Source organism: Lissotriton vulgaris, unplaced genomic scaffold (genome assembly GCF_964263255.1).
Source record: "Lissotriton vulgaris unplaced genomic scaffold, aLisVul1.2 SCAFFOLD_848, whole genome shotgun sequence".
NCBI classification, from domain to species: domain Eukaryota; kingdom Metazoa; phylum Chordata; class Amphibia; order Caudata; family Salamandridae; genus Lissotriton; species Lissotriton vulgaris.
In genome coordinates this window covers 727,315-735,000 of record NW_028245995.1, presented here as the reverse complement: position 1 = coordinate 735,000, position 7,686 = coordinate 727,315, and the positions used below count along the sequence as shown (strand labels likewise).

The window sequence follows — 7,686 nt, the reverse complement described above, 5'->3', positions numbered from 1 at the left end:
CCGCAACAACTGCAGAGCTTGTGTGTGCAGTTTCAAACTATCATTTCGGCCTGGAAAATACATTTTGTGCCAGACCAAAACCTTCCTTTTTTATACATAGAAATCACCGCCAAGTTAGGCCTTAAACAGACCATGGGGCAGGGTCCAGTATTTTTTAAATGTTGGACATGCACTCTTAAGTTTTGCATGTCCTGATTTTTCACTACTGCAAGGCCTACCTCTCCCATAGGATAACATTTGGTTACCTTATTACATTTAATGAGTGATAACTTTCAATTGGGAGCAGGATGAAATCTCAATTTTAGTGTAAATAATTGTAATTTAATGCCTGCTTTTATAGAAAAATCCGACTTTAAGTCACAATTCTAAAAACGCCACTTTTAGAAACTTGTGTTATAGTGAACAATTGTACTCCAATATTCAAACCTGGGGCGAATCAATGTATTGAGAGTACAGTGGTTCTTGTGTGCACAAACAAATGGTTTGAAAAATGAAGCACTGGCATTAGCGCCAGGCTTGAGAACAGTAGTAATGATTGTCAGGAGTAGGCAATTAATGCTGGAGGGAGCAATAAAGGGGTATTAACATGGACAAGAGTAGATACATAGAATTGTTATATATTATGTGAATAATTTCCAGCAAAAAATCATATATAGTTCAAGTGCTCACATAAAAAAAGTGAAAACAGGCGTGCTGTGATAAATGAGGGTGACTTTTTAAAAAATTATACTACTACTATAATAACACATATATGAACTCTTCAGAAACAATTTATACAAAGTACAAGGGGAGTATTTACAAGCCTCTTAAGCCACTTTTGTGTCACTTTCACCATGTTACAAATGGCTCAAAGTGGCTCAAGAGGCTTGTAAATAACCCCCAAGGAGTTCTTCTTGTAGGGGTCGACGGCGTTTCGATCTCAATGGCTAGAGATCATCTTCGGGACCAGTAATATGTGAGCCAGCTGAATTTTTTGGGTGACCGCGTGAATCAGTCTGAACCGGAGGAGCGGGCTACTTCTCCGTTTAAGTGATAGGTGCGTGCTGAGTGAATGCATTGTATAATTTGTTTCTGAAGAGTCCATATATGTGTTGATAATGCGATGTCAATTTTTTTAAAGTCACCCTCACTCATCAAAGCACTTCTGTTTTCACTTTTTTTATGTGAGCTCTTGAACTATATATTATTTTTTGCTGGAAATAAATCGTACAATATATAATAATTCTCTAAATCTACTCTTGTCCCTGTGCATACCCCTTAATTGCTCCCTCCAGCATTAATCGCCGACTCTTGACAATCATTACTACTGTTTTCACGTCTGGCGCTAATTCCAGGGCTTCTTTTTGAGGGCCATATTTTTGGCTGGACAAGAACCACTGTCTTCTTAAAACACTTTTAGAAATGTGGCATTTTTTTCATCCCAACCATTTGGTGCCTGAATATGTATCCTTGGTCACATGACTAGGCATAGCTGGCAGTTGGTCTTTGTGTATTAATCCCAGACTATGAGACAAAGAGGGAATAGGTGTTGGCAGGGGGGCCATCTCTGACTTGATGGGGGGAGGGGCTGTCACCTACCATACGTACACGTCACAACGGCTTTACCTCAGCACATTCACAAAGGGATTCACATTCGGTTTTTTTTGCCCTCAGACAACCTAGGGCCAGGGCAGGGAGACAGGAAATTCCAAGCACCATATGAAGAACACTCCCATGAAAACCATCCTTATTAGCAAGTTTGGGCTCACCCCGGAGAAGTACAGAATCAGGTTCGGGGATAGCCGAGAGTTGCAGGACCAGTTGAGTGGATTTCCTTGATTACAACCCCAAGGCACTCAATGTCTCGGTGCGGGGAAGTGAAGTGAATGATTTACCTGGGTTGAGCAATCTTGTTTTTGGAAAGCACTTGCTTAGTACATGTTTTGTTGACAACAAGACTGTTCTTGGGAGCAATTCCAAGAAGGGTTTTTCAGGTTCCCACCAGCAGAGTGAGGTCGACGTTAAAGGAGACCCTGACAAGTCCCAGAGCACAGTGGGGGGAAAGGGGTCCGAAGCCCCTTCTGATAAACATGCTGGATATCCTGTCTGCAGGGGCCCAGGGCACCCCATTTCCAAACCCTCTGCTTTGGCTACTCCTAGTCAGGAAACAAGCATTGGCACTCTGTCTGTCCTAAGAAACCACCCACCGGTGGGACCTCTGTAGAAGCGCTGATGTGGCCTTAGGGGGAAGAACCCCTCAGGCACAGGTCATAAATGGTGCCATGATCCCCCTCAGGTGGGAGAAAGACTCAGAAGGTGAGCTTGTGATCTCTGAGGTACAAGTTGTCACCTCCACCAAGAAAAGGTGAAATTCGATCCCTGCCGCTGCTTTGAGGGACACCGGTGCTGGCCAGTCTATTGTATGGGACAGGTTGTTTTTTTCAAAGCAGTTCACCACCAGATGTCTAGGATAACTCAAGTCCAGGCACAGGATTTTTTCCGCCTTATGGCCCTGGTATCCCTGGAGTTGGGAGATAATCCAAAGGAGGGTCTTAATTGGTCTCGTAGACTGCATTCCGGAGAACAGGTTGCCTCTGGTACCAGGAGAGCTGACAGGGTTTGCCGCCCAGGAGTCTCTGACAGTTCAGTTTTCTGGGAATGCCGCTCCCAAGCAGTGGGTACAGGAGCCTATATGAAGGGTCCGGGTGAAGGAGGACTCATCACTGTCCCCTGATCAGCCTCAGAGGGACTTTCCTGGTCTGTAAGTCCTTGAATTGGTGGTAGGTAGTGTTGAAGTAGGGTGGAGAACGCTCAGAGGGTAGAAACCCCTCAGGAGCTCAAAGGAAACTCCTTGCCAGCCCCAAGGCTGGTAGAGAGGCCTGCCCAACGCCCCAGCTTGGAGCCTCACTTGCCAGTGGATGGCCCGGGGCCTGGCTCTTGACCCTGAACGCTGTCAGTGTCCTTTGTTGGTCACTGTCCTTGTGGACATGTTGTTACTTGGGTTGGGGACTGAAGTCTGATCTAAGGGACGGAATGGGCCACAGGAATTTGCTGTTCATGGTGGTGCTAACTCCCTACTGAGATACATCCGTGAGCAAGTCAAGGTCAGGTGCTTCACAGAAGGGGTTCAGACGAAAGGAGAAGCGTTCCTCCAGTGACCCCGGAGACTGTAGACAGAGGGATCAAACTAAGTTCAGAGCTGCATAGAATTGACGAGTGCTACTCCATAAGAGGGCCTTCCACCACGTTTCTTTGCCGAAGCAAGGAAGCCCCTCAAGGTATTGATTAGTCTACCCTGGCTTTTGCTGGAGGAGGCTCTTGTTGAACTTGGCCCTTTCTTTAGGGTCATCCGCAAATTTTCTGCATTCACCCTCCTGTTTTCTGAACCCATTTTTGTTGACTTTTAGGACTGTGCATTTTACCACTGCTTGTCAGTGCCATTGTGATGGCGCTCTCTTGGTTAAACAAAGTGAAAGTGGCTTAAACCCACATGGCACATTTAATTTACTTGTATGTCCTTAGTAAGGTGGAACTACAAGTACCCAGGGCCTGTAAATGAACTGCTACTAGGGGGAAGAAGCACTGATTGTGGCACGCACTGAAGAAGCCCTTTGAACATATCAGGGTGCCATTGCAGCCTGTAGTAGAGTTTGAAACTGCCAAGTCGACCTGGCAAAATAAACCTTTTGCCAGGACCATACCTACCTTTTTAATACTTATACGTTACCCCTAGAGTAGGCCTTAAACAGTCAATATATCAGGTTGCAGTGTATTCAAAGAATTGTCCATTTGCTCTTACATTTCACATGTCCTGGTAGTGAAAAGCTTGTGAATTTGTTTTCCACTTCTGCAAAGCCTACCTTTCCCATTGGAATAATATTGGTTTACCACATTTATTAAGTGATAACTTTCAATTGAATGTATGCAAAAGAAACACTTGATGGATGGAATTCTGTCCATCAAGCATTTTTCACCCCGAGTGGGATGGGTATGCTCAGACGTGAGTCCCGTGCTCTCCATGCCACTGGAGTCAAGCTATCCGGGCTGATGAACGCTTAAAGCCCGAAACCGGTCCTAGGATGCTTGTTTCCAGTCCAGGGAGGACCTGGTCTGGTAGTTCAGGCTGGGCTGTTCCCATGAGGCACTGGGTGAAGACTGATTTACATATGGCTGGGTTCAAACTGGAATGGCATGGTGAGTAAAAAACTATGGGCCTCATTTATGAAAAGTGACGCATCGCTGTGTGAAAACAGCGATGCGTCACTTTTCACTGCGCACTCCTTACGACATTCCTGATGCGTCATATTTATTGTATGACGCATCATGTCGCAAGGAGTTACAGATACGTCTGTATTTCTGACGTATCTGTAAGCGCAAAAGTGACGCATTGCTGGAGTGTGTCACAAAAGTGACGCAACTCCAGCAATGCGTCCTTTCACATGGGGAAAGCCCCATGTGAAAGGGCTTGCGTCAGTCTTACGCCTGCTATGAGGCAGGCGCAAGATATTGACGCAACAGCGTCCTAAAAGTGACGCAGTGAAATCTCATAGATTTCACTGCGTCACTATTACGAGGCATTTTGCGGGGGAACGCCCCCTCTGCATACATTATACCTGACGCAGGTATAATGTGGCGCAGGTGTTTAAAAAGTGAAGCATCTACCTAGACGCGTCACTTTTTAAATATGGCGCAACGAGGCGCATTTTTTACACCGCTGGTGCGTCACAAAAAGTGACGCACCGGCGGCGCAAAACTGACGCAAGGCCTTCATAAATAAGGCCCTATGGATTTAGGCACAGATCTCTGTACTGGGGTGAATGTATGACATTGTTCTGCATTCGGTCCCATCAATTGTTCCTTTTGAAACTTTCAATTTAAAGCAGGTAGAAATGTTGAGTTTGGTGTTAATTTGTAATCCTCTTTAATGGTAAAATTAGATTTTAAGTCACAATCCTAAAAATGCCACTTTTAGAAAGCTGACATTTTCTTGTCCCAATCATTTTGTGCCTGCAGCCTGTATCATGGTCACATGACTAGGTGTAGCTGGCAGTTGGTCTTTGTGTATTATTCCCAGATCATGAGACAAAGGGGGAATAGGTGTCGGCAGGATGGGCCATCACTGCTTTGATAGGGCAGAGGAGCTGTCCCCTACCACACTTACACATCATAAAGGCTCTGTCTCAGCACACTCACAAAAGGTTTCACACTAGTTTTTTGTGATTTTGTGTAAATTCCAAACATCTCTGGGGCGGAAACCTCCAGAACCTTCTCCAACTTCAAAGCTGGCACCAAGTATAAATATTGGACCCTCAGTCCCAACTCTCCAGTATTTATTTTATTTATTTATTTATTTATTTTTTTGCATTTATAATGCGCACAGATACCCACAAAGGGTTTCCAGTACACATCTGGACCTGTGGAAGACTCAGAAGGACTGCTGTGCTGCAAGAATGAGAAGAACTAGACGGGCATCTTGAACCCAGGACAATCACAGACTCTTACCCCCATGTGGTTCCACCCCAATCCTGGACCTTCGTAAGTAAGCCTGAAGGTGCCAACTCAGCTGTGATCTTGCACAGAACCAATGCTGCACAACTTATCTCCTCGCAGCTTTGCTTCAGTGCGACTGTTGTTGGACACATCTTCAAAGCAAGGTCCCGCAGCACCTCAGAACCGTTGCTGCGTGATGCATCCTCGATGCAGGATTTTGCATTGAACTCCGCAGCTCCTTGGAAACGCTGCTGCACGACACATCCTCGAAGCAGGATCTCGCAACGCTCCACAACCAGGATTTAAGGTACTTTGTTCCGCGGGCTAACTTAGTCGCTGATTCCCACCCGCGCTTCATCATAGTCGACCTGGACTTGTGACTCTGTCCCAGTCCACCATGACCAGATAACCACAGTTGGCGCTTTGTGCTTGTAGGCACTATTTTTACTTAAATCTTTAAAATTGCACATCTCCAGTCTTACTGATGGGATTTTTGTCAATTTGATCTCAAATATTTTATTAAATTTGACTCTATTCTTCTAACTTGGTGTGGGATTTTTCTTGTGTGGTCTTTTCACTTTATTAATGTTTGAAGTGCTGCATAAATACTTCACACATTACATATAAGTTAAGCCTGCCCGCTCTGTGCCAAGCTACCAGGGAGTTGAGTTCATGTTAATTCGTGGTTCACTTGTGACTTCACCCTGAATGGAGTTGTAGTTGATGCTTGAGTAGTATTTCATCCATCACCAAGACCAATAACCCAATTTCCCACAGTAATGATGCCAAATACATAAAACATGCATACACTTACCACACTCATATAAACATACAAACATAATTATATGCAAATACCACATATGAACATACATACAAAAACCACATGCATACAAACATAGATAATGCAAGTGCCACGTACATTAAAAATCGCATATCAAAATGCTTACAAATACCACATGCATACAAATACTTCATGCATACATGCCGGAAAATATCACATGCATACAATACAAAGCTACAGACATAAATACATTAAAATATTACATACATTCAAGCAGATATTCATATATATATATATATATTTTTGTTCACTGAAAACAACATAGGTTTCAGGGACGTTATAGTTAGTTGGACATTTCACTTGTACAAGACCATAGAAATTCGGCCGTTATAATTAGTTGAGCTAGCTATAGCTTGCGCCCCCGCAATGCACTGCTGATGACGTCACATATTACATCATTCATGATATGGTCAGTGACATCACTGATGATATCACTGATGACATCACTGATGACGTCATCCAGTGACTGTGTGTTTCTGTAAAGTTTAAATATGTTTTATGTAAATATATGTCAAGGTGTATTGAAGTATGAGTGGGTGTACGAGTCTCTGAATAGATGATTTAGTAGGTGCGTGACTGACTGTATAAGTGAGTGATTAAACGTGTCTTACCGAATGCATGGGGTAGAGAGTAAACTGTGTAAATGTCTGTATAAGTCTGTCAGTTGGTGTGTGAGCAGCTGCATGGCATGGTGAGTAGCTACGTGAGTTTCTATATGGGTTATTGATTGTTTGTCTGAGTTTCTGTATGGGTACCTGTCTGTGTGAGTGGGTGGGGGTGTGACTGTGCATAGGTGTGTGAGTGGGTGATTCACTGAGTTTATGGGTTCAAGAGTGCATCTGTAAAGGGCTGTATGGGTCGGTGAGTATGTGGATGGGTGTGTTTGTGAGTGAATGGATGTATCAGTGGTACTTCAGTGGTACTACATATGTGAAAGGCAGTATATGTGAGTGTTGGAGTATATAAATGATTATATGTGAGAATGAGTGATTATGAGAGTGGCTTTATCGATGAGTGTGTGCTTGTATCAGTAATTGTATAAGAGAGTAAGTATGTGTTAGTATCTCTATGAATAAGTTAGGTGGTGTGTATATAACTGTATAGGTGAGTAAATGGGAGTGTGAATGATTCTTTGCATGATTGATTAGGTGTGCGAGTCACTCTATGGATGAGTGGCGATGTGTGAGTGTCTGTATAGGTGTATGAGTGCAAATGATAGTGCTGTATTGATGAGTGACTGCATGTATGAGTGACTGTATGGGTGAATGAGTGGACATGTGTGCAGACCTAGGAATCAGTGAGTGGGCATGTAGTAACTGGTTTTGGTGTGTGTATGATTTCGAAAATGGTAGTCTGTATTTTAGAGTGAGTGTATC

At 43.8% G+C, this 7,686-nt stretch overlaps 1 protein-coding gene across 1 annotated transcript in view; it reads right to left on the bottom strand.

The window, feature by feature from the left end:
- LOC147666179 (serine protease 1-like) overlaps window positions 1-7,686 on the bottom strand; it is a 34,650-nt gene that overhangs the window by 2,492 nt on the left and 24,472 nt on the right. The window lies entirely within an intron of this gene.